This window comes from Lagopus muta, chromosome 9 (assembly GCF_023343835.1).
Source record: "Lagopus muta isolate bLagMut1 chromosome 9, bLagMut1 primary, whole genome shotgun sequence".
In the NCBI taxonomy this organism is placed as follows: Eukaryota; Metazoa; Chordata; class Aves; order Galliformes; family Phasianidae; genus Lagopus; species Lagopus muta.
The window spans coordinates 23,211,611-23,235,360 of NC_064441.1; the positions used below are offsets into that span (position 1 = coordinate 23,211,611).

Genomic DNA, 23,750 nt, shown 5'->3' on the forward strand with positions numbered 1-23,750 from the left:
CTATCTGAGTATTTTCCTAAAACAGCTTTGACTTTATGGGGACATGACAATGCCTGCAGAGAAATTGATTATTTCTGTTTTACACAGCTGTGCTGTTCTCACGATACCCAAGGGATTCCAAGGACTCAGAGTGCTCAGTGTTTGTCCTGGGGCCTGCCAATGCCTTTCTGTGTATCTCAAAACCATCCCAGAGCCTCATCATGGAGGAAGGTCAACTCAGCCCTGGCTGGCAGGAACTGGCCAATAGCCTCTCTTGTGTGCAATAACCCCTGAGGAGAGATTATCTCCCAGCGGGCAGGGTTAGTCGGACACACTCAGATATGCTTCTTTGAAAATGAAAAGTGGGGAGAGCTGCAGTGTCCTCACTGTGTCTCATCCCTTGCCATCTCCAATACCCCATCACAAGTTCAAAGGCTGTTGCAGTCTGTAGGGCCTCACCACTGTCAATGTGCTTCTTGAGATTCAGGAAGTTCCTTCTCAGGCAGGAGCCAGACCTATTTCACAAGGACACAGCTGTCAGAGCGAGACAAATACATCTCTGCTAGGGTGAGGGGAAAAAAAGAGGAAAGGGTCCCTTGATGCAAGGAAATGGGCATTGCACTTCCCTTTGCAGCTAAATCCTCCAGCTTGGGATCCTTTACAGGCTGGCAGGGGACCAGCATCTCATCTGTAATATTGGCATCTCTTGCAACCAGGGAAATATCCCAGACTTAAACAAGAGGGGTAGGGCCATCCAGTCTCAGGTGTACGCTGCACCCTCTTTTGGTACTTTTGGTTTACTATTCCAACTGCAAATACGCAGACAAATATGCAGAACCTTCTTTGGTAAGCACTTTTAGTTCTGTTTTCCAACTGTAAAATGAGCACAGAGTACTCTGCACCGTTTCCAAATACAATTTTGGTTTCCTGTTCTGACTGCAAATTAAACACGTTTTCAGTTCCTTCTCTGACTCTAAGCAATACCCCAATGTTTGAGACACTGGAACAGTTATAGTCTTCTTCCAGAGTCATGTTTTGGTGCTTAGCAGAGCTAAGGAGAAAAAGAAAAACAAATTTATTATATATTTTACAAACACAATAGCGATTATCAAAGACATAGATACATACAGTCACATTGAACCAATATTTACAAGCCACTTTCCACATCCTGTGAGTCCCAGTGATTCCACCACTGAGGCAAGCCAGAATCCAGACTCCATTCATTAAAACAATCAGTCAGCAGCATGGCTTGGAAAAAATCCCAACTCCTGCCTGTGACCTATTTCATTTTTGCATAGACTTCTTCAACAGAAGTGGTGCTGTTGTTGATGGCGACAGAACATTCACGTTCAGTTAAGTTCAGCTTACAAGACATCTCATCTTCCTTGATACAATAGTAACATATCTAGTGATAACTGATTTTATATTCAGGACGGAGGGGACTCACCCAGGTTCACCATCACATGTAGGGCAGTGCTGGAGTGCAGATTCCTGAAAAAACAGCTGCCATGGGTGCTCCAGTGGCCTCCTCCCAGCTAGGCACTCTGCTCCTCCTTCTTTGGGACTACAGGGAGCTGCTCTGCAGCCATGTTTGCTTCCCACAACCAGCCCAGCTTGGCCACATGTGAGCTGCATTGCCACATACAACTGCCAAACCCCATCACAGCTGTGAGGGGAAGCAGGGACACAAGGCACACTGGATACCCAGCCCAATGCAGAGCTCACCTCACCATGAGGCAGCAGGAGCACCAGGCAGTGGACGGTCCTGGGAAAGCCATGGCAGCAGACGTGATCTGTGCAGTCACCGTATACTGCATACTCCTGGTTGTCATGCCGCGGCTGGGCATCCAGGCACTCCCAGTCAACAACAGAATGCACCCAAGCTACAGGGTATCTGGCCACCTAATATCCTGTCATGTTCTGTCAAAAAAAAAAATACACTAGCTATATTTGGGAAAGGAATTTTGTGCACCCAGGACATTGTAGCACAGTAAGGACAGGACGATTGAGAGCAAGGCTGCCTAGAGTGGGCCAGTAAAAAGCGATATACTAGAAACAAAAATGGAAATTAGAGTCCACTGACCTAGTGTGGAGGTGCCGTATGAAACAAGTAGTGGTATCGAAGTATCGGTGATAAGGATTTGGCTGGGAGACATCCTGAGAAAAACAGGTACCTTAAGCGTTCAAGGTGCCTTAACATGCACTAGAGTGCCACCTGCAGGATCCCGTCGCTGGTGTTCCCTGAAGGATCAAATAACTGCTGTAGGTCACATTTTTTACTCTCTTATCAGGGTCTGTGGTTGACCATGATTGCCACGTTCCTTTCCAGAGTGCACTGACCTAGTGTGCAGGTGCCGTAAGGTCCATGTTGTGTCCTGTGAATACGCTGCGCATGTGCATCAGTCAGGAATGCATTGAGGTCTGCCATGCTGGACATGGGTCAGTGCTAACAGCGGCATGGTGCACGTATGTGAGGAGCTGTTTGATGTCCACCTCTGTTCACAGTCTCATTTCACTGCTTGATGGCTGAAGGCCGAGTGGTGCTGGTTGGTGTCTGTGGTGTGAAGATGAGAAGAGAGCTGGATCAGGAACATGAGGCACCTACGGCCATCCCACCCTGGTAACGCCCGATCTCATCCGATCTCAGAAGCTAAGCAGGGTCGGGCCTGGTTAGTACTTGCATGGGAGACCTCCTGGGAATACCAGGTGCTGTAGGCTATTGCTGCTGGCCTTTTATATCCCTCTGGTCTAAAAGGGTCCAGCTGGCTGGAGCAGGCGCCAGCCTGTGTGGTTGGGGGCATTGTTCCGCTAAGCTCATTTTGAGACTCTGTGGACTTAGTATCCCTTTGGTCTTTTCTCTGGTGTTGCACTTCTTTCTTATCCCATCCCCTCCCCTCCCCCATCTGCCCTCCACTCCCCTCCCCAATCTGCCCTCCACACCCCGCCCCCACCTCCACCCCTTCCCTTCCCTTCCCTCCCCTCCCCTTCCCGTTTCTTCTCTCCATTGTCTTCTCCAACTTTACCTGCCATCACTGCACCATGCTCTACTCAAATAGCACATGTCTGCCTCCAAGGGGCTTGGCATGCACTGAAGTGCCACCTGCTGGATCCTGTCGCTGGTGTTACCTGTAGGATTGCAGACGCACTGTAGGTCTCGCTTTTTACTCTCTTATCAGGGTCAGCGTTTGACCATGTTTGCCACGTTCCTTTGCAGAGCGTTCTGAGCTAGTGTGCAGGTGTTGTGTAAGGTCCAAGTAGTGTCCTGTGAATACGCTGCGCATGTGCGTCAGTCAGGAATGCATTGAGGTCTGCCATGCTGGATATGGGTCAGTGCTCACTGCAGCATGGTGCGCGTGTGTGAGGAGCTGTTTGATGTCCACCTCTGTTCACGGTCTCATTTCACTGCTTGATGGCTGAAGGCCGAGTGGTGCTGGTTGGTGTCCGTGGTGTGAAGATGAGAAGAGGGCTGGAGCAGGAATATGAGGCACCTACGGCCATCCCACCCTGGTAACGCCCGATCTCGTCCAATCTCGGAAGCTAAGCAGGGTCGGGCCTGGTTAGTACTTGGATGGGAGACCTCCTGGGAATACCGGGTGCTGTAGGCTTTTGCTGCCGGCCTTTTCTATCCCTCTGGTCTCAAAGGGTCCAGCTGGCTGGAGCAGGCGCCAGCTTCTGTGGTTGCAGGCATTGTTCCGCTAAGCTCATTTTGAGACCCTCTGGACTTAGTATCTCTTTGGTCTTTTCTCTGGTGTTGCACTTCTTTCTTATCCCATCCCCTCACCTCCCCCATCTGCCCTCCACTCCCCTCCCCAGTCTGCCCTCCACACCCCGCCCCCACCTCCACCCCTTCCCTTCCCTTCCCTTCCCTTCCCTTCCCTTCCCTTCCCTTCCCTTCCCTTCCCTTCCCTTCCCTTCCCTTCCCTTCCCTGCCCTCCCCTCCCCTCCCCTCCCCTCCCCTCCCCTCCCCTCCCCTCCCCTCCTTTTCCCTCCGCTCCCCTCCCCTCCCCTCCCCTCCCCCTCCCCCCCCCGTTTCTTCTCTCCATTGTCTTCTCCAACTTTACCTGCCATCACTGCACCATGCTCTACTCAAATAGCACATGTCTGCCTCCAAGGGGCTTGGCATGCATTGGAGTGCCACCTGCTGGATCCCGTCGCTGGTGTTCCCTGTAGGATTGCAGATGCACTGTAGGTCTCGCTTTTTACTCTCTTATCAGGGTCAGCGTTTGACCATGTTTGCCACGTTCCTTTTGCAGAGCGCACTGAGCTAGTGTGCAGGTGTTGTGTAAAGTCCAAGTGGTGTCCTGTGAATACGCTGCGCATGTGCGTCAGTCAGGAATGCATTGAGGTCTGCCATGCTGGATATGGGTCAGTGCTCACTGAGGCATGGTGCACGTATGTGAGGAGCTGTTTGATGTCCACTTCTGTTCACGGTCTCATTTCACTGCTTGATGGCTGAAGGCCGAGTGGTGCTGGTTGGTGTCCGTGGTGTGATGATGAGAAGAGAGCTGGAGCAGGAATATGAGGCACCTACGGCCATCCCACCCTGGTAACGCCCGATCTCATCCGATCTCAGAAGCTAAGCAGGGTCGGGCCTGGTTAGTACTTGCATGGGAGACCTCCTGGGAATACCAGGTGCTGTAGGCTATTGCTGCTGGCCTTTTATATCCCTCTGGTCTAAAAGGGTCCAGCTGGCTGGAGCAGGCGCCAGCCTGTGTGGTTGGGGGCATTGTTCCGCTAAGCTCATTTTGAGACCCTCTGGACTTAGTATCTCTTTGGTCTTTTCTCTGGTGTTGCACTTCTTTCTTATCCCATCCCCTCCCCTCCCCTCCCCTCCCCTCCCCTCCCCTCCCCTCCCCTCCCCTCCCCTCCCCTCCCCTTCCCGTTTCTTCTCTCCATTGTCTTCTCCAACTTTACCTGCCATCACTGCAGCATGCTCTACTCAAATAGCACATGTCTGCCTCCAAGGGGCTTGGCATGCACTGGAGTGCCACCTGCTGGATCCTGTCGCTGGTGTTACCTGTAGGATTGCAGACGCACTGTAGGTCTCGCTTTTTACTCTCTTATCAGGGTCAGCGTTTGACCATGTTTGCCACGTTCCTTTGCAGAGCGTTCTGAGCTAGTGTGCAGGTGTTGTGTAAGGTCCAAGTAGTGTCCTGTGAATACGCTGCGCATGTGCGTCAGTCAGGAATGCATTGAGGTCGGCCATGCTGGATATGGGTCAGTGCTCACTGCGGCATGGTGCGCGTGTGTGAGGAGCTGTTTGATGTCCACCTCTGTTCACGGTCTCATTTCACTGCTTGATGGCTGAAGGCCGAGTGGTGCTGGTTGGTGTCCGTGGTGTGAAGATGAGAAGAGGGCTGGAGCAGGAATATGAGGCACCTACGGCCATCCCACCCTGGTAACGCCCGATCTCGTCCAATCTCGGAAGCTAAGCAGGGTCGGGCCTGGTTAGTACTTGGATGGGAGACCTCCTGGGAATACCGGGTGCTGTAGGCTTTTGCTGCCGGCCTTTTCTATCCCTCTGGACCCAAGGGCTCCAGCTGGCTGGAGCAGGCGCCAGCTTCTGTGGTTGGGGGCATTGTTCCGCTAAGCTCATTTTGAGACCCTCTGGACTTAGTATCTCTTTGGTCTTTTCTCTGGTGTTGCACTTCTTTCTTATCCAATCCCCTCACCTCCTGAGTCTACACTCCACTCCCCTCCCCAATCTGCCCTCCACACCCCGCCCCCACCTCCACCCCTTCCCTTCCCTTCCCTTCCCTTCCCTTCCCTTCCCTTCCCTTCCCTTCCCTTCCCTTCCCTTCCCTTCCCTTCCCTTCCCTTCCCTTCCCTTCCCTTCCCTTCCCTTCCCTTCCCTTCCCTTCCCTTCCCTTCCCTTCCCTTCCCTTCCCTTCCCTTCCCTTCCCTTCCCTTCCCTTCCCTTCCCTGCCCTCCCCTTCCCTCCCCTCCCCTCCCCTCCCCTCCCCTCCCCTCCCCTCCCCTCCCCTCCCCTCCCCTCCCCTCCCCTCCCCTCCCCTCCCCTCCCCCCCCCCGTTTCTTCTCTCCATTGTCTTCTCCAACTTTACCTGCCATCACTGCACCATGCTCTACTCAAATAGCACATGTCTGCCTCCAAGGGGCTTGGCATGCATTGGAGTGCCACCTGCTGGATCCCGTCGCTGGTGTTCCCTGTAGGATTGCAGATGCACTGTAGGTCTCGCTTTTTACTCTCTTATCAGGGTCAGCGTTTGACCATGTTTGCCACGTTCCTTTTGCAGAGCGCACTGAGCTAGTGTGCAGGTGTTGTGTAAGGTCCAAGTAGTGTCCTGTGAATACGCTGCGCATGTGCGTCAGTCAGGAATGCATTGAGGTCTGCCATGCTGGATATGGGTCAGTGCTCACTGCGGCATGGTGCACGTATGTGAGGAGCTGTTTGATGTTCACTTCTGTTCACTGTCTCATTTCACTGCTTGATGGCTGAAGGCCGAGTGGTGCTGGTTGGTGTCCGTGGTGTGATGATGAGAAGAGAGCTGGAGCAGGAATATGAGGCACCTACGGCCATCCCACCCTGGTAACGCCCGATCTCGTCCGATCTCGGAAGCTAAGCAGGGTCGGGCCTGGTTAGTACTTGGGTGGGAGACCTCCTGGGAATACCGGGTGCTGTAGGCTTTTGCTGCCGGCCTTTTCTATCCCTCTGGACCCAAGGGCTCCATCTGGCTGGAGCAGGCGCCAGCTTCTGTGGTTGGGGGCATTGTTCCGCTAAGCTCATTTTGAGACCCTCTGGACTTAGTATCTCTTTGGTCTTTTCTCTGGTGTTGCACTTCTTTCTTATCCCATCCCCTCACCTCCCGAGTCTGCCCTCCACTCCCCTCCCCCATCTGCCCTCCACACCCCGCCCCCACCTCCACCCCTTCCCTTCCCTTCCCTTCCCTTCCCTTCCCTTCCCTTCCCTTCCCTTCCCTTCCCTTCCCTTCCCTTCCCTTCCCTTCCCTTCCCTTCCCTTCCCTTCCCTTCCCTTCCCTTCCCTTCCCTTCCCTTCCCTTCCCTTCCCTTCCCTTCCCTTCCCTTCCCCTCCCCTCCCTTTCCCTCCCCTCCCTTCCCCCCCCTCCCCTCCCCTCCCCTCCCCTCCCCTCCCCTCCCCTCCCCTCCCCTCCCCTCCCCTCCCCTCCCCTCCCCTCCCCTCCCCTCCCCTCCCCTCCCCTCCCCCCCCCGGTTCTTCTCTCCATTGTCTTCTCCAACTTTACCTGCCATCACTGCACCATGCTCTACTCAAATAGCACGTCTGCCTCCAAGGGGCTTGGCATGCATTGGAGTGCCACCTGCTGGATCCCGTCGCTGGTGTTCCCTGTAGGATTGCAGATGCACTGTAGGTCTCGCTTTTTACTCTCTTATCAGGGTCAGCGTTTGACCATGTTTGCCACGTTCCTTTTGCAGAGCGCACTGAGCTAGTGTGCAGGTGTTGTGTAAGGTCCAAGTAGTGTCCTGTGAATACGCTGCGCATGTGCGTCAGTCAGGAATGCATTGAGGTCTGCCATGCTGGATATGGGTCAGTGCTCACTGCGGCATGGTGCACGTATGTGAGGAGCTGTTTGATGTCCACTTCTGTTCACGGTCTCATTTCACTGGTTGATGGCTGAAGGCCGAGTGGTGCTGGTTGGTGTCCGTGGTGTGATGATGAGAAGAGAGCTGGAGCAGGAATACGAGGCACCTACGGCCATCCCACCCTGGTAACGCCCGATCTCGTCCGATCTCGGAAGCTAAGCAGGGTCGGGCCTGGTTAGTACTTGGATGGGAGACCTCCTGGGAATATCGGGTGCTGTAGGCTTTTGCTGCCGGCCTTTTCTATCCCTCTGGACCCAAGGGCTCCATCTGGCTGGAGCAGGCGCCAGCTTGTGTGGTTGGGGGCATTGTTCCGCTAAGCTCATTTTGAGACCCACTGGACTTAGTATCTCTTTGGTCTTTTCTCTGGTGTTGCACTTCTTTCTTATCCCATCCCCTCCCCTCCCCCATCTGCCCTCCACTCCCCTCCCCAATCTGCCCTCCACACCCCGCCCCCACCTCCACCCCTTCCCTTCCCTTCCCTTCCCTTCCCTTCCCTTCCCTTCCCTTCCCTTCCCTTCCCTTCCCTTCCCTTCCCTTCCCTTCCCTTCCCTTCCCTTCCCTTCCCTTCCCTTCCCTTCCCTTCCCTTCCCTTCCCTTCCCTTCCCTTCCCTTCCCTTCCCTTCCCTCCCCTCCCCTCCCCTCCCCTCCCCTCCCCTCCCCTCCCCTCCCCTCCCCTCCCCTCCCCTCCCCTCCCCTCCCCTCCCCTCCCCTCCCCTCCCCTCCCCTCCCCTCCCCCCCCCGTTTCTTCTCTCCATTGTCTTCTCCAACTTTACCTGCCATCACTGCACCATGCTCTACTCAAATAGCACATGTCTGCCTCCAAGGGGCTTGGCATGCATTGGAGTGCCACCTGCTGGATCCCGTCGCTGGTGTTCCCTGTAGGATTGCAGATGCACTGTAGGTCTCGCTTTTTACTCTCTTATCAGGGTCAGCATTTGACCATGTTTGCCACGTTCCTTTTGCAGAGCGCACTGAGCTAGTGTGCAGGTGTTGTGTAAGGTCCAAGTAGTGTCCTGTGAATACGCTGCGCATGTGCGTCAGTCAGGAATGCATTGAGGTCTGCCATGCTGGATATGGGTCAGTGCTCACTGCGGCATGGTGCACGTATGTGAGGAGCTGTTTGATGTCCACTTCTGTTCACTGTCTCATTTCACTGCTTGATGGCTGAAGGCCGAGTGGTGCTGGTTGGTGTCCGTGGTGTGATGATGAGAAGAGAGCTGGAGCAGGAATACGAGGCACCTACGGCCATCCCACCCTGGTAACGCCCGATCTCGTCCAATCTCGGAAGCTAAGCAGGGTCGGGCCTGGTTAGTACTTGGATGGGAGACCTCCTGGGAATATCGGGTGCTGTAGGCTTTTGCTGCCGGCCTTTTCTATCCCTCTGGACCCAAGGGCTCCATCTGGCTGGAGCAGGCGCCAGCTTGTGTGGTTGGGGGCATTGTTCCGCTAAGCTCATTTTGAGACCCACTGGACTTAGTATCTCTTTGGTCTTTTCTCTGGTGTTGCACTTCTTTCTTATCCCATCCCCTCACCTCCTGAGTCTACCCTCCACTCCCCTCCCCAATCTGCCCTCCACACCCCGCCCCCACCTCCACCCCTTCCCTTCCCTTCCCTTCCCTTCCCTTCCCTTCCCTTCCCTTCCCTTCCCTTCCCTTCCCTTCCCTTCCCTTCCCTTCCCTTCCCTTCCCTTCCCTTCCCTTCCCTTCCCTTCCCTTCCCTTCCCTTCCCTTCCCTTCCCTTCCCTTCCCTTCCCTTCCCTTCCCTTCCCTTCCCTCCCCTCCCCTCCCCTCCCCTCCCCTCCCCTCCCCTCCCCTCCCCCTCCCCTCCCCTCCCCTCCCCTCCCCCCCCCGTTTCTTCTCTCCATTGTCTTCTCCAACTTTACCTGCCATCACTGCACCATGCTCTACTCAAATAGCACATGTCTGCCTCCAAGGGGCTTGGCATGCATTGGAGTGCCACCTGCTGGATCCCGTCGCTGGTGTTCCCTGTAGGATTGCAGATGCACTGTAGGTCTCGCTTTTTACTCTCTTATCAGGGTCAGCGTTTGACCATGTTTGCCACGTTCCTTTTGCAGAGCGCACTGAGCTAGTGTGCAGGTGTTGTGTAAGGTCCAAGTAGTGTCCTGTGAATACGCTGCGCATGTGCGTCAGTCAGGAATGCATTGAGGTCTGCCATGCTGGATATGGGTCAGTGCTCACTGCGGCATGGTGCACGTATGTGAGGAGCTGTTTGATGTTCACTTCTGTTCACTGTCTCATTTCACTGCTTGATGGCTGAAGGCCGAGTGGTGCTGGTTGCTGTCCGTGGTGTGATGATGAGAAGAGAGCTGGAGCAGGAATATGAGGCACCTACGGCCATCCCACCCTGGTAACGCCCGATCTCGTCCGATCTCGGAAGCTAAGCAGGGTCGGGCCTTGTTAGTACTTGGGTGGGAGACCTCCTGGGAATACCGGGTGCTGTAGGCTTTTGCTGCCGGCCTTTTCTATCCCTCTGGACCCAAGGGCTCCAGCTGGCTGGAGCAGGCGCCAGCTTCTGTGGTTGGGGGCATTGTTCCGCTAAGCTCATTTTGAGACCCTCTGGACTTAGTATCTCTTTGGTCTTTTCTCTGGTGTTGCACTTCTTTCTTATCCCATCCCCTCACCTCCCGAGTCTGCCCTCCACTCCCCTCCCCCATCTGCCCTCCACACCCCGCCCCCACCTCCACCCCTTCCCTTCCCTTCCCTTCCCTTCCCTTCCCTTCCCTTCCCTTCCCTTCCCTTCCCTTCCCTTCCCTTCCCTTCCCTTCCCTTCCCTTCCCTTCCCTTCCCTTCCCTTCCCTTCCCTTCCCTTCCCTTCCCTTCCCTTCCCTTCCCTTCCCTTCCCTTCCCTTCCCTTCCCTTTCCCTCCCCTCCCTTCCCCTCCCCTCCCCTCCCCTCCCCTCCCCTCCCCTCCCCTCCTTTCCCCTCCCCTCCCCTCCCCTCCCCTCCCCTCCCCTCCCCCCCCCCGGTTCTTCTCTCCATTGTCTTCTCCAACTTTACCTGCCATCACTGCACCATGCTCTACTCAAATAGCACGTCTGCCTCCAAGGGGCTTGGCATGCATTGGAGTGCCACCTGCTGGATCCCGTCGCTGGTGTTCCCTGTAGGATTGCAGATGCACTGTAGGTCTCGCTTTTTACTCTCTTATCAGGGTCAGCGTTTGACCATGTTTGCCACGTTCCTTTTGCAGAGCGCACTGAGCTAGTGTGCAGGTGTTGTGTAAGGTCCAAGTAGTGTCCTGTGAATACGCTGCGCATGTGCGTCAGTCAGGAATGCATTGAGGTCTGCCATGCTGGATATGGGTCAGTGCTCACTGCGGCATGGTGCACGTATGTGAGGAGCTGTTTGATGTCCACTTCTGTTCACGGTCTCATTTCACTGCTTGATGGCTGAAGGCCGAGTGGTGCTGGTTGGTGTCCGTGGTGTGATGATGAGAAGAGAGCTGGAGCAGGAATACGAGGCACCTACGGCCATCCCACCCTGGTAACGCCCGATCTCGTCCGATCTCGGAAGCTAAGCAGGGTCGGGCCTGGTTAGTACTTGGATGGGAGACCTCCTGGGAATATCGCGTGCTGTAGGCTTTTGCTGCCGGCCTTTTCTATCCCTCTGGACCCAAGGGCTCCATCTGGCTGGAGCAGGCGCCAGCTTGTGTGGTTGGGGGCATTGTTCCGCTAAGCTCATTTTGAGACCCACTGGACTTAGTATCTCTTTGGTCTTTTCTCTGGTGTTGCACTTCTTTCTTATCCCATCCCCTCCCCTCCCCCATCTGCCCTCCACTCCCCTCCCCAATCTGCCCTCCACACCCCGCCCCCACCTCCACCCCTTCCCTTCCCTTCCCTTCCCTTCCCTTCCCTTCCCTTCCCTTCCCTTCCCTTCCCTTCCCTTCCCTTCCCTTCCCTTCCCTTCCCTTCCCTTCCCTTCCCTTCCCTTCCCTTCCCTTCCCTTCCCTTCCCTTCCCTTCCCTTCCCTTCCCTTCCCTTCCCTTCCCTTCCCTTCCTCCCCTCCCCTCCCCTCCCCTCCCCTCCCCTCCCCCTCCCCTCCCCTCCCCTCCCCTCCCCTCCCCTCCCCTCCCCTCCCCTCCCCTCCCCTCCCCTCCCCTCCCCTCCCCTCCCCTCCCCCCCCCGTTTCTTCTCTCCATTGTCTTCTCCAACTTTACCTGCCATCACTGCACCATGCTCTACTCAAATAGCACATGTCTGCCTCCAAGGGGCTTGGCATGCATTGGAGTGCCACCTGCTGGATCCCGTCGCTGGTGTTCCCTGTAGGATTGCAGATGCACTGTAGGTCTCGCTTTTTACTCTCTTATCAGGGTCAGCGTTTGACCATGTTTGCCACGTTCCTTTTGCAGAGCGCACTGAGCTAGTGTGCAGGTGTTGTGTAAGGTCCAAGTAGTGTCCTGTGAATACGCTGCGCATGTGCGTCAGTCAGGAATGCATTGAGGTCTGCCATGCTGGATATGGGTCAGTGCTCACTGCGGCATGGTGCACGTATGTGAGGAGCTGTTTGATGTTCACTTCTGTTCACTGTCTCATTTCACTGCTTGATGGCTGAAGGCCGAGTGGTGCTGGTTGCTGTCCGTGGTGTGATGATGAGAAGAGAGCTGGAGCAGGAATATGAGGCACCTACGGCCATCCCACCCTGGTAACGCCCGATCTCGTCCGATCTCGGAAGCTAAGCAGGGTCGGGCCTGGTTAGTACTTGGGTGGGAGACCTCCTGGGAATACCGGGTGCTGTAGGCTTTTGCTGCCGGCCTTTTCTATCCCTCTGGACCCAAGGGCTCCTGCTGGCTGGAGCAGTCGCCAGCTTCTGTGGTTGGGGGCATTGTTCCGCTAAGCTCATTTTGAGACCCTCTGGACTTAGTATCTCTTTGGTCTTTTCTCTGGTGTTGCACTTCTTTCTTATCCCATCCCCTCACCTCCTGAGTCTACCCTCCACTCCCCTCCCCAATCTGCCCTCCACACCCCGCCCCCACCTCCACCCCTTCCCTTCCCTTCCCTTCCCTTCCCTTCCCTTCCCTTCCCTTCCCTTCCCTTCCCTTCCCTTCCCTTCCCTTCCCTTCCCTTCCCTTCCCTTCCCTTCCCTTCCCTTCCCTTCCCTTCCCTTCCCTTCCCTTCCCTTCCCTTCCCTTCCCTTCCCTTCCCTTCCCTTCCCTTCCCTTCCCTCCCCTCCCCTCCCCTCCCCTCCCCTCCCCTCCCCTCCCCTCCCCTCCCCTCCCCTCCCCTCCCCCCCCCGTTTCTTCTCTCCATTGTCTTCTCCAACTTTACCTGCCATCACTGCACCATGCTCTACTCAAATAGCACATGTCTGCCTCCAAGGGGCTTGGCATGCATTGGAGTGCCACCTGCTGGATCCCGTCGCTGGTGTTCCCTGTAGGATTGCAGATGCACTGTAGGTCTCGCTTTTTACTCTCTTATCAGGGTCAGCGTTTGACCATGTTTGCCACGTTCCTTTTGCAGAGCGCACTGAGCTAGTGTGCAGGTGTTGTGTAAGGTCCAAGTAGTGTCCTGTGAATACGCTGCGCATGTGCGTCAGTCAGGAATGCATTGAGGTCTGCCATGCTGGATATGGGTCAGTGCTCACTGCGGCATGGTGCACGTATGTGAGGAGCTGTTTGATGTCCACTTCTGTTCACTGTCTCATTTCACTGCTTGATGGCTGAAGGCCGAGTGGTGCTGGTTGGTGTCCGTGGTGTGATGATGAGAAGAGAGCTGGAGCAGGAATACGAGGCACCTACGGCCATCCCACCCTGGTAACGCCCGATCTCGTCCGATCTCGGAAGCTAAGCAGGGTCGGGCCTGGTTAGTACTTGGGTGGGAGACCTCCTGGGAATACCGGGTGCTGTAGGCTTTTGCTGCCGGCCTTTTCTATCCCTCTGGACCCAAGGGCTCCAGCTGGCTGGAGCAGGCGCCAGCTTCTGTGGTTGGGGGCATTGTTCCGCTAAGCTCATTTTGAGACCCTCTGGACTTAGTATCTCTTTGGTCTTTTCTCTGGTGTTGCAATTCTTTCTTATCCCATCCCCTCCCCTCCCCCATCTGCCCTCCACTCCCCTCCCCAATCTGCCCTCCACACCCCGCCCCCACCTCCACCCCTTCCCTTCCCTTCCCTTCCCTTCCCTTCCCTTCCCTCCCCTCCCCTTCCCGTTTCTTCTCTCCATTGTCTTCTCCAACTTTACCTTCCATCACTGCACCATGCTCTACTCAAATAGCGCCAGTCTGCCTCCAAGGGGCTTGGCATGCACTGGAGTGCCACCTGCTGGATCCTGTCGCTGGTGTTACCTGTAGGATTGCAGACGCACTGTAGGTCTCGCTTTTTACTCTCTTATCAGGGTCAGCGTTTGACCATGTTTGCCACGTTCCTTTTGCAGAGCGCACTGAGCTAGTGTGCAGGTGTTGTGTAAGGTCCAAGTAGTGTCCTGTGAATACGCTGCGCATGTGCGTCAGTCAGGAATGCATTGAGGTCTGCCATGCTGGATATGGGTCAGTGCTCACTGCGGCATGGTGCGCGTGTGTGAGGAGCTGTTTGATGTCCACCTCTGTTCACGGTCTCATTTCACTGCTTGATGGCTGAAGGCCGAGTGGTGCTGGTTGGTGTCCGTGGTGTGATGATGAGAAGAGAGCTGGAGCAGGAATATGAGGCACCTACGGCCATCCCACCCTGGTAACGCCCGATCTCGTCCGATCTCGGAAGCTAAGCAGGGTCGGGCCTGGTTAGTACTTGGGTGGGAGACCTCCTGGGAATACCGGGTGCTGTAGGCTTTTGCTGCCGGCCTTTTCTATCCCTCTGGACCCAAGGGCTCCAGCTGGCTGGAGCAGGCGCCAGCTTCTGTGGTTGGGGGCATTGTTCCGCTAAGCTCATTTTGAGACCCTCTGGACTTAGTATCTCTTTGGTCTTTTCTCTGGTGTTGCACTTCTTTCTTATCCCATCCCCTCACCTCCCGAGTCTGCCCTCCACTCCCCTCCCCCATCTGCCCTCCACACCCCGCCCCCACCTCCACCCCTTCCCTTCCCTTCCCTTCCCTTCCCTTCCCTTCCCTTCCCTTCCCTTCCCTTCCCTTCCCTTCCCTTCCCTTCCCTTCCCTTCCCTTCCCTTCCCTTCCCTTCCCTTCCCTTCCCTTCCCTTCCCTTCCCTTCCCTCCCCTTCCCTTCCCCTCCCTCCCCTCCCCTCCCCTCCCCTCCCCTCCCCTCCCCTCCCCTCCCCTCCCCTCCCCTCCCCTCCCCTCCCCTCCCCTCCCCTCCCCTCCCCTCCCCTCCCCTCCCCTCCCCTCCCCTCCCCTCCCCTCCCCTCCCCTCCCCTCCCCTCCCCTCCCCTCCTCTCCCCTCCCCTCCCCCCCCCGGTTCTTCTCTCCATTGTCTTCTCCAACTTTACCTGCCATCACTGCACCATGCTCTACTCAAATAGCACATGTCTGCCTCCAAGGGGCTTGGCATGCATTGGAGTGCCACCTGCTGGATCCCGTCGCTGGTGTTCCCTGTAGGATTGCAGATGCACTGTAGGTCTCGCTTTTTACTCTCTTATCAGGGTCAGCGTTTGACCATGTTTGCCACGTTCCTTTTGCAGAGCGCACTGAGCTAGTGTGCAGGTGTTGTGTAAGGTCCAAGTAGTGTCCTGTGAATACGCTGCGCATGTGCGTCAGTCAGGAATGCATTGAGGTCTGCCATGCTGGATATGGGTCAGTGCTCACTGCGGCATGGTGCACGTATGTGAGGAGCTGTTTGATGTCCACTTCTGTTCACTGTCTCATTTCACTGCTTGATGGCTGAAGGCCGAGTGGTGCTGGTTGGTGTCCGTGGTGTGATGATGAGAAGAGAGCTGGAGCAGGAATACGAGGCACCTACGGCCATCCCACCCTGGTAACGCCCGATCTCGTCCGATCTCGGAAGTTAAGCAGGGTCGGGCCTGGTTAGTACTTGGATGGGAGACCTCCTGGGAATATCGGGTGCTGTAGGCTTTTGCTGCCGGCCTTTTCTATCCCTCTGGACCCAAGGGCTCCATCTGGCTGGAGCAGGCGCCAGCTTGTGTGGTTGGGGGCATTGTTCCGCTAAGCTCATTTTGAGACCCACTGGACTTAGTATCTCTTTGGTCTTTTCTCTGGTGTTGCACTTCTTTCTTATCCCATCCCCTCCCCTCCCCCATCTGCCCTCCACTCCCCTCCCCAATCTGCCCTCCACACCCCGCCCCCCACCTCCACCCCTTCCCTTCCCTTCCCTTCCCTTCCCTTCCCTTCCCTTCCCTTCCCTTCCCTTCCCTTCCCTTCCCTTCCCTTCCCTTCCCTTCCCTTCCCTTCCCTTCCCTTCCCTTCCCTTCCCTTCCCTTCCCTTCCCTTCCCTTCCCTTCCCTTCCCTTCCCTTCCCTCCCCTCCCCTCCCCTCCCCTCCCCTCCCCTCCCCTCCCCTCCCCTCCCCTCCCCTCCCCTCCCGTTCCCTCCCCTCCCCTCCCCTCCCCTCCCCTCTCCTCCCCTCCCCTCCCCTCCCCTCCCCCCCCCGGTTCTTCTCTCCATTGTCTTCTCCAACTTTACCTGCCATCACTGCACCATGCTCTACTCAAATAGCACATGTCTGCCTCCAAGGGGCTTGGCATGCACTGGAGTGCCACCTGCTGGATCCCGTCGCTGGTGTTCCCTGTAGGATTGCAGATGCACTGTAGGTCTCGCTTTTTACTCTCTTATCAGGGTCAGCGTTTGACCATGTTTGCCACGTTCCTTTTGCAGAGCGCACTGAGCTAGTGTGCAGGTGTTGTGTAAGGTCCAAGTAGTGTCCTGTGAATACGCTGCGCATGTGCGTCAGTCAGGAATGCATTGAGGTCTGCCATGCTGGATATGGGTCAGTGCTCACTGCGGCATGGTGCACGTATGTGAGGAGCTGTTTGATGTCCACTTCTGTTCACGGTCTCATTTCACTGCTTGATGGCTGAAGGCCGAGTGGTGCTGGTTGGTGTCCGTGGTGTGATGATGAGAAGAGAGCTGGAGCAGGAATACGAGGCACCTACGGCCATCCCACCCTGGTAACGCCTGATCTCGTCCGATCTCGGAAGCTAAGCAGGGTCGGGCCTGGTTAGTACTTGGATGGGAGACCTCCTGGGAATATCGCGTGCTGTAGGCTTTTGCTGCCGGCCTTTTCTATCCCTCTGGACCCAAGGGCTCCATCTGGCTGGAGCAGGCACCAGCTTCTGTGGTTGGGGGCATTGTTCCGCTAAGCTCATTTTGAGACCCACTGGACTTAGTATCTCTTTGGTCTTTTCTCTGGTGTTGCACTTCTTTCTTATCCCATCCCCTCCCCTCCCCCATCTGCCCTCCACTCCCCTCCCCAATCTGCCCTCCACACCCCGCCCCCACCTCCACCCCTTCCCTTCCCTTCCCTTCCCTTCCCTTCCCTTCCCTTCCCTTCCCTTCCCTTCCCTTCCCTTCCCTTCCCTTCCCTTCCCTTCCCTTCCCTTCCCTTCCCTTCCCTTCCCTTCCCTTCCCTTCCCTTCCCTTCCCTTCCTTTCCCTTCCCTTCCCTTCCCTTCCCTTCCCTTCCCTTCCCTTCCCTTCCCTTCCCTTCCCTTCCCTTCCCTTCCCTTCCCTTCCCTTCCCTTCCCTTCCCTTCCCTTCCCTTCCCTTCCCTCCCCTCCCCTCCCCTCCCCTCCCCTCCCCTCCCCTCCCCTCCCCTCCCCTCCCCTCCCCTCCCCTCCCCTCCCCTCCCCTCCCCCCCCGGTTCTTCTCTCCATTGTCTTCTCCAACTTTACCTGCCATCACTGCACCATGCTCTACTCAAATAGCACATGTCTGCCTCCAAGGGGCTTGGCATGCACTGGAGTGCCACCTGCTGGATCCCGTCGCTGGTGTTCCCTGTAGGATTGCAGATGCACTGTAGGTCTCGCTTTTTACTCTCTTATCAGGGTCAGCGTTTGACCATGTTTGCCACGTTCCTTTTGCAGAGCGCACTGAGCTAGTGTGCAGGTGTTGTGTAAGGTCCAAGTAGTGTCCTGTGAATACGCTGCGCATGTGCGTCAGTCAGGAATGCATTGAGGTCTGCCATGCTGGATATGGGTCAGTGCTCACTGCGGCATGGTGCACGTATGTGAGGAGCTGTTTGATGTCCACTTCTGTTCACGGTCTCATTTCACTGCTTGATGGCTGAAGGCCGAGTGGTGCTGGTTGGTGTCCGTGGTGTGATGATGAGAAGAGAGCTGGAGCAGGAATATGAGGCACCTACGGCCATCCCACCCTGGTAACGCCCGATCTCGTCCGATCTCGGAAGCTAAGCAGGGTCGGGCCTGGTTAGTACTTGGATGGGAGACCTCCTGGGAATACCGGGTGCTGTAGGCTTTTGCTGCCGGCCTTTTCTATCCCTCTGGACCCAAGGGCTCCAGCTGGCTGGAGCAGGCGCCAGCTTCTGTGGTTGGGGGCATTGTTCCGCTAAGCTCATTTTGAGACCCTCTGGACTTAGTATCTCTTTGGTCTTTTCTCTGGTGTTGCACTTCTTTCTTATCCCATCCCCTCCCCTCCCCCATCTGCCCTCCACTCCCCTCCCCAATCTGCCCTCCACACCCCGCCCCCACCTCCACCCCTTCCCTTCCCTTCCCTTCCCTTCCCTTCCCTTCCCTCCCCTCCCCTTCCCGTTTCTTCTCTCCATTGTCTTCTCCAACTTTACCTGCCATCACTGCACCATGCTCTACTCAAATAGCGCCAGTCTGCCTCCAAGGGGCTTGGCATGCACTGGAGTGCCACCTGCTGGATCCTGTCGCTGGTGTTACCTGTAGGATTGCAGACGCACTGTAGGTCTCGCTTTTTACTCTCTTATCAGGGTCAGCGTTTGACCATGTTTGCCACGTTCCTTTGCAGAGCGCACTGAGCTAGTGTGCAGGTGTTGTGTAAGGTCCAAGTAGTGTCCTGTGAATACGCTGCGCATGTGCGTCAGTCAGGAATGCATTGAGGTCTGCCATGCTGGATATGGGTCAGTGCTCACTGCGGCATGGTGCGCGTGTGTGAGGAGCTGTTTGATGTCCACCTCTGTTCACGGTCTCATTTCACTGCTTGATGGCTGAAGGCCGAGTGGTGCTGGTTGGTGTCCGTGGTGTGATGATGAGAAGAGAGCTGGAGCAGGAATATGAGGCACCTACGGCCATCCCACCCTGGTAACGCCCGATCTCGTCCGATCTCGGAAGCTAAGCAGGGTCGGGGCCTGGTTAGTACTTGGGTGGGAGACCTCCTGGGAATACCGGGTGCTGTAGGCTTTTGCTGCCGGCCTTTTCTATCCCTCTGGACCCAAGGGCTCCATCTGGCTGGAGCAGGCGCCAGCTTCTGTGGTTGGGGGCATTGTTCCGCTAAGCTCATTTTGAGACCCTCTGGACTTAGTATCTCTTTGGTCTTTTCTCTGGTGTTGCACTTCTTTCTTATCCCATCCCCTCACCTCCCGAGTCTGCCCTCCACTCCCCTCCCCCATCTGCCCTCCACACCCCGCCCCCACCTCCACCCCTTCCCTTCCCTTCCCTTCCCTTCCCTTCCCTTCCCTTCCCTTCCCTTCCCTTCCCTTCCCTTCCCTTCCCTTCCCTTCCCTTCCCTTCCCTTCCCTTCCCTTCCCTTCCCTTCCCTTCCCTTCCCTTCCCTTCCCTTCCCTTCCCTTCCCTTCCCTTCCCTTCCCTTCCCTTCCCTTCCCTTCCCTTCCCTTCCCTTCCCTTCCCTCCCCTCCCCTCCCCTCCCCTCCCCTCCCCTCCCCTCCCCTCCCCTCCCCTCCCCTCCCCTCCCCCCCCCGGTTCTTCTCTCCATTGTCTTCTCCAACTTTACCTGCCATCACTGCACCATGCTCTACTCAAATAGCACATGTCTGCCTCCAAGGGGCTTGGCATGCACTGGAGTGCCACCTGCTGGATCCCGTCGCTGGTGTTCCCTGTAGGATTGCAGATGCACTGTAGGTCTCGCTTTTTACTCTCTTATCAGGGTCAGCGTTTGACCATGTTTGCCACGTTCCTTTTGCAGAGCGCACTGAGCTAGTGTGCAGGTGTTGTGTAAGGTCCAAGTAGTGTCCTGTGAATACGCTGCGCATGTGCGTCAGTCAGGAATGCATTGAGGTCTGCCATGCTGGATATGGGTCAGTGCTCACTGCGGCATGGTGCACGTATGTGAGGAGCTGTTTGATGTCCACTTCTGTTCACTGTCTCATTTCACTGCTTGATGGCTGAAGGCCGAGTGGTGCTGGTTGCTGTCCGTGGTGTGATGATGAGAAGAGAGCTGGAGCAGGAATATGAGGCACCTACGGCCATCCCACCCTGGTAACGCCCGATCTCGTCCGATCTCGGAAGCTAAGCAGGGTCGGGCCTGGTTAGTACTTGGATGGGAGACCTCCTGGGAATACCGGGTGCTGTAGGCTTTTGCTGCCGGCCTTTTCTATCCCTCTGGACCCAAGGGCTCCAGCTGGCTGGAGCAGGCGCCAGCTTCTGTGGTTGGGGGCATTGTTCCGCTAAGCTCATTTTGAGACCCTCTGGACTTAGTATCTCTTTGGTCTTTTCTCTGGTGTTGCACTTCTTTCTTATCCCATCCCCTCCCCTCCCCCATCTGCCCTCCACTCCCCTCCCCAATCTGCCCTCCACACACCGCCCCCACCTCCACCCCTTCCCTTCCCTTCCCTTCCCTTCCCTTCCCTTCCCTTCCCTTCCCTTCCCTTCCCTTCCCTTCCCTTCCCTTCCCTTCCCTTCCCTTCCCTTCCCTTCCCTTCCCTTCCCTTCCCTTCCCTTCCCTTCCCTTCCCTTCCCTTCCCTTCCCTTCCCTTCCCTTCCCTTCCCTTCCCTTCCCTTCCCTCCTCTCCCCTCCCCTCCCCTCCCCTCCCCTCCCCTTCCCTCCCCTCCCCTCCCCCCCCCGTTTCTTCTCTCCATTGTCTTCTCCAACTTTACCTGCCATCACTGCACCATGCTCTACTCAAATAGCACATGTCTGCCTCCAAGGGGCTTGGCATGCATTGGAGTGCCACCTGCTGGATCCCGTCGCTGGTGTTCCCTGTAGGATTGCAGATGCACTGTAGGTCTCGCTTTTTACTCTCTTATCAGGGTCAGCGTTTGACCATGTTTGCCACGTTCCTTTTGCAGAGCGCACTGAGCTAGTGTGCAGGTGTTGTGTAAGGTCCAAGTAGTGTCCTGTGAATACGCTGCGCATGTGCGTCAGTCAGGAATGCATTGAGGTCTGCCATGCTGGATATGGGTCAGTGCTCACTGCGGCATGGTGCACGTATGTGAGGAGCTGTTTGATGTCCACTTCTGTTCACTGTCTCATTTCACTGCTTGATGGCTGAAGGCCGAGTGGTGCTGGTTGGTGTCCGTGGTGCGATGATGAGAAGAGAGCTGGAGCAGGAATATGAGGCACCTACGGCCATCCCACCCTGGTAACGCCCGATCTCGTCCGATCTCGGAAGCTAAGCAGGGTCGGGCCTGGTTAGTACTTGGATGGGAGACCTCCTGGGAATATCGGGTGCTGTAGGCTTTTGCTGCCGGCCTTTTCTATCCCTCTGGACCCAAGGGCTCCATCTGGCTGGAGCAGGCGCCAGCTTCTGTGGTTGGGGGCATTGTTCCGCTAAGCTCATTTTGAGACCCACTGGACTTAGTATCTCTTTGGTCTTTTCTCTGGTGTTGCACTTCTTTCTTATCCCATCCCCTCCCCTCCCCCATCTGCCCTCCACTCCCCCTCCCCAATCTGCCCTCCACACCCCCGCCCCCACCTCCACCCCTTCCCTTCCCTTCCCTTCCCTTCCCTTCCCTCCCCTCCCCTTCCCGTTTCTTCTCTCCATTGTCTTCTCCAACTTTACCTGCCATCACTGCACCATGCTCTACTCAAATAGCGCCAGTCTGCCTCCAAGGGGCTTGGCATGCACTGGAGTGCCACCTGCTGGATCCTGTCGCTGGTGTTACCTGTAGGATTGCAGACGCACTGTAGGTCTCGCTTTTTACTCTCTTATCAGGGTCAGCGTTTGACCATGTTTGCCACGTTCCTTTGCAGAGCGTTCTGAGCTAGTGTGCAGGTGTTGTGTAAGGTCCAAGTAGTGTCCTGTGAATACGCTGCGCATGTGCGTCAGTCAGGAATGCATTGAGGTCTGCCATGCTGGATATGGGTCAGTGCTCACTGCGGCATGGTGCGCGTGTGTGAGGAGCTGTTTGATGTCCACCTCTGTTCACGGTCTCATTTCACTGCTTGATGGCTGAAGGCCGAGTGGTGCTGGTTGGTGTCCGTGGTGTGATGATGAGAAGAGAGCTGGAGCAGGAATATGAGGCACCTACGGCCATCCCACCCTGGTAACGCCCGATCTCGTCCGATCTCGGAAGCTAAGCAGGGTCGGGCCTGGTTAGTACTTGGGTGGGAGACCTCCTGGGAATACCGGGTGCTGTAGGCTTTTGCTGCCGGCCTTTTCTATCCCTCTGGACCCAAGGGCTCCATCTGGCTGGAGCAGGCGCCAGCTTCTGTGGTTGGGGGCATTGTTCCGCTAAGCTCATTTTGAGACCCTCTGGACTTAGTATCTCTTTGGTCTTTTCTCTGGTGTTGCACTTCTTTCTTATCCCATCCCCTCACCTCCCGAGTCTGCCCTCCACTCCCCTCCCCCATCTGCCCTCCACACCCCGCCCCCACCTCCACCCCTTCCCTTCCCTTCCTTCCCTTCCCTTCCCTTCCCTTCCCTTCCCTTCCCTTCCCTTACCTTTCCCTTCCCTTCCCTTCCCTTCCCTTCCCTTCCCTTCCCTTCCCTTCCCTTCCCTTCCCTTCCCTTCCCTCCCTTCCCTCCCTTCCCTTCCCTTCCCTTCCCTTCCCTTCCCTTCCCTCCCCTCCCCTCCCCTCCCCCTCCCCCTCCCCTCCCCTCCCCTCCCTCCCTCCCCCCCCCGGTTCTTCTCTCCATTGTCTTCTCCAACTTTACCTGCCATCACTGCACCATGCTCTACTCAAATAGCACATGTCTGCCTCCAAGGCGCTTGGCATGCACTGGAGTGCCACCTGCTGGATCCCGTCGCTGGTGTTCCCTGTAGGATTGCAGATGCACTGTAGGTCTCGCTTTTTACTCTCTTATCAGGGTCAGCGTTTGACCATGTTTGCCACGTTCCTTTTGCAGAGCGCACTGAGCTAGTGTGCAGGTGTTGTGTAAGGTCCAAGTAGTGTCCTGTGAATACGCTGCGCATGTGCGTCAGTCAGGAATGCATTGAGGTCTGCCATGCTGGATATGGTCAGTGCTCACTGCGGCATGGTGCACGTATGTGAGGAGCTGTTTGATGTCCACTTCTGTTCACTGTCTCATTTCACTGCTTGATGGCTGAAGGCCGAGTGGTGCTGGTTGCTGTCCGTGGTGTGATGATGAGAAGAGAGCTGGAGCAGGAATATGAGGCACCTACGGCCATCCCACCCTGGTAACGCCCGATCTCGTCCGATCTCGGAAGCTAAGCAGGGTCGGGCCTGGTTAGTACTTGGATGGGAGACCTCCTGGGAATACCGGGTGCTGTAGGCTTTTGCTGCCGGCCTTTTCTATCCCTCTGGACCCAAGGGCTCCAGCTGGCTGGAGCAGGCGCCAGCTTCTGTGGTTGGGGGCATTGTTCCGCTAAGCTCATTTTGAGACCCTCTGGACTTAGTATCTCTTTGGTCTTTTCTCTGGTGTTGCACTTCTTTCTTATCCCATCCCCTCCCCTCCCCCCATCTGCCCTCCACTCCCCTCCCCAATCTGCCCTCCACACACCGCCCCCACCTCCACCCCTTCCCTTCCCTTCCCTTCCCTTCCCTTCCCTTCCCTTCCCTTCCCTTCCCTTCCCTTCCCTTCCCTTCCCTTCCCTTCCCTTCCTTCCCTTCCCTTCCCTTCCCTCCTCTCCCCTCCCCTCCCCTCCCTCCCCCTCCCCTTCCCTCCCCTCCCCTCCCCCCCCCGTTTCTTCTCTCCATTGTCTTCTCCAACTTTACCTGCCATCACTGCACCATGCTCTACTCAAATAGCACATGTCTGCCTCCAAGGGGCTTGGCATGCATTGGAGTGCCACCTGCTGGATCCCGTCGCTGGTGTTCCCTGTAGGATTGCAGATGCACTGTAGTCTCGCTTTTTACTCTCTTATCAGGGTCAGCGTTTGACCATGTTTGCCACGTTCCTTTTGCAGAGCGCACTGAGCTAGTGTGCAGGTGTTGTGTAAGGTCCAAGTAGTGTCCTGTGAATACGCTGCGCATGTGCGTCAGTCAGGAATGCATTGAGGTCTGC

At 56.5% G+C, this 23,750-nt stretch overlaps 20 non-coding genes across 20 annotated transcripts; all 20 read left to right on the top strand.

The window, feature by feature from the left end:
• Positions 1-2,578: 2,578 nt before the first annotated feature.
• LOC125697937 (5S ribosomal RNA) lies at positions 2,579-2,697 on the top strand. Its single transcript, XR_007379009.1, has one exon. It is a non-coding gene; the product is annotated as a 5S ribosomal RNA (ribosomal RNA).
• Positions 2,698-3,465: 768 nt separating this feature from the next.
• LOC125697939 (5S ribosomal RNA) lies at positions 3,466-3,584 on the top strand. Its single transcript, XR_007379011.1, has one exon. It is a non-coding gene; the product is annotated as a 5S ribosomal RNA (ribosomal RNA).
• Positions 3,585-4,504: 920 nt separating this feature from the next.
• Positions 4,505-4,623, top strand: LOC125697938 (5S ribosomal RNA). The gene has a single exon (XR_007379010.1). It is a non-coding gene; the product is annotated as a 5S ribosomal RNA (ribosomal RNA).
• A 733-nt stretch (positions 4,624-5,356) lies between these two features.
• Positions 5,357-5,475, top strand: LOC125697941 (5S ribosomal RNA). Its single transcript, XR_007379013.1, has one exon. It is a non-coding gene; the product is annotated as a 5S ribosomal RNA (ribosomal RNA).
• A 1,030-nt stretch (positions 5,476-6,505) lies between these two features.
• LOC125697927 (5S ribosomal RNA) lies at positions 6,506-6,624 on the top strand. The gene has a single exon (XR_007379000.1). It is a non-coding gene; the product is annotated as a 5S ribosomal RNA (ribosomal RNA).
• Positions 6,625-7,661: 1,037 nt separating this feature from the next.
• Positions 7,662-7,780, top strand: LOC125697934 (5S ribosomal RNA). Its single transcript, XR_007379006.1, has one exon. It is a non-coding gene; the product is annotated as a 5S ribosomal RNA (ribosomal RNA).
• Positions 7,781-8,794: 1,014 nt separating this feature from the next.
• On the top strand, positions 8,795-8,913 carry LOC125697945 (5S ribosomal RNA). Its single transcript, XR_007379017.1, has one exon. It is a non-coding gene; the product is annotated as a 5S ribosomal RNA (ribosomal RNA).
• A 990-nt stretch (positions 8,914-9,903) lies between these two features.
• LOC125697944 (5S ribosomal RNA) lies at positions 9,904-10,022 on the top strand. Its single transcript, XR_007379016.1, has one exon. It is a non-coding gene; the product is annotated as a 5S ribosomal RNA (ribosomal RNA).
• A 1,014-nt stretch (positions 10,023-11,036) lies between these two features.
• On the top strand, positions 11,037-11,155 carry LOC125697946 (5S ribosomal RNA). The gene has a single exon (XR_007379018.1). It is a non-coding gene; the product is annotated as a 5S ribosomal RNA (ribosomal RNA).
• A 1,039-nt stretch (positions 11,156-12,194) lies between these two features.
• LOC125697929 (5S ribosomal RNA) lies at positions 12,195-12,313 on the top strand. Its single transcript, XR_007379002.1, has one exon. It is a non-coding gene; the product is annotated as a 5S ribosomal RNA (ribosomal RNA).
• Positions 12,314-13,302: 989 nt separating this feature from the next.
• On the top strand, positions 13,303-13,421 carry LOC125697930 (5S ribosomal RNA). The gene has a single exon (XR_007379003.1). It is a non-coding gene; the product is annotated as a 5S ribosomal RNA (ribosomal RNA).
• A 789-nt stretch (positions 13,422-14,210) lies between these two features.
• On the top strand, positions 14,211-14,329 carry LOC125697932 (5S ribosomal RNA). Its single transcript, XR_007379004.1, has one exon. It is a non-coding gene; the product is annotated as a 5S ribosomal RNA (ribosomal RNA).
• Positions 14,330-15,403: 1,074 nt separating this feature from the next.
• Positions 15,404-15,522, top strand: LOC125697919 (5S ribosomal RNA). The gene has a single exon (XR_007378992.1). It is a non-coding gene; the product is annotated as a 5S ribosomal RNA (ribosomal RNA).
• A 1,030-nt stretch (positions 15,523-16,552) lies between these two features.
• On the top strand, positions 16,553-16,671 carry LOC125697947 (5S ribosomal RNA). Its single transcript, XR_007379019.1, has one exon. It is a non-coding gene; the product is annotated as a 5S ribosomal RNA (ribosomal RNA).
• Positions 16,672-17,759: 1,088 nt separating this feature from the next.
• On the top strand, positions 17,760-17,878 carry LOC125697907 (5S ribosomal RNA). Its single transcript, XR_007378982.1, has one exon. It is a non-coding gene; the product is annotated as a 5S ribosomal RNA (ribosomal RNA).
• A 788-nt stretch (positions 17,879-18,666) lies between these two features.
• Positions 18,667-18,786, top strand: LOC125697942 (5S ribosomal RNA). The gene has a single exon (XR_007379014.1). It is a non-coding gene; the product is annotated as a 5S ribosomal RNA (ribosomal RNA).
• A 1,014-nt stretch (positions 18,787-19,800) lies between these two features.
• On the top strand, positions 19,801-19,919 carry LOC125697908 (5S ribosomal RNA). Its single transcript, XR_007378983.1, has one exon. It is a non-coding gene; the product is annotated as a 5S ribosomal RNA (ribosomal RNA).
• A 984-nt stretch (positions 19,920-20,903) lies between these two features.
• On the top strand, positions 20,904-21,022 carry LOC125697935 (5S ribosomal RNA). The gene has a single exon (XR_007379007.1). It is a non-coding gene; the product is annotated as a 5S ribosomal RNA (ribosomal RNA).
• Positions 21,023-21,807: 785 nt separating this feature from the next.
• Positions 21,808-21,926, top strand: LOC125697933 (5S ribosomal RNA). The gene has a single exon (XR_007379005.1). It is a non-coding gene; the product is annotated as a 5S ribosomal RNA (ribosomal RNA).
• Positions 21,927-22,902: 976 nt separating this feature from the next.
• On the top strand, positions 22,903-23,021 carry LOC125697909 (5S ribosomal RNA). Its single transcript, XR_007378984.1, has one exon. It is a non-coding gene; the product is annotated as a 5S ribosomal RNA (ribosomal RNA).
• Positions 23,022-23,750: the final 729 nt, after the last annotated feature.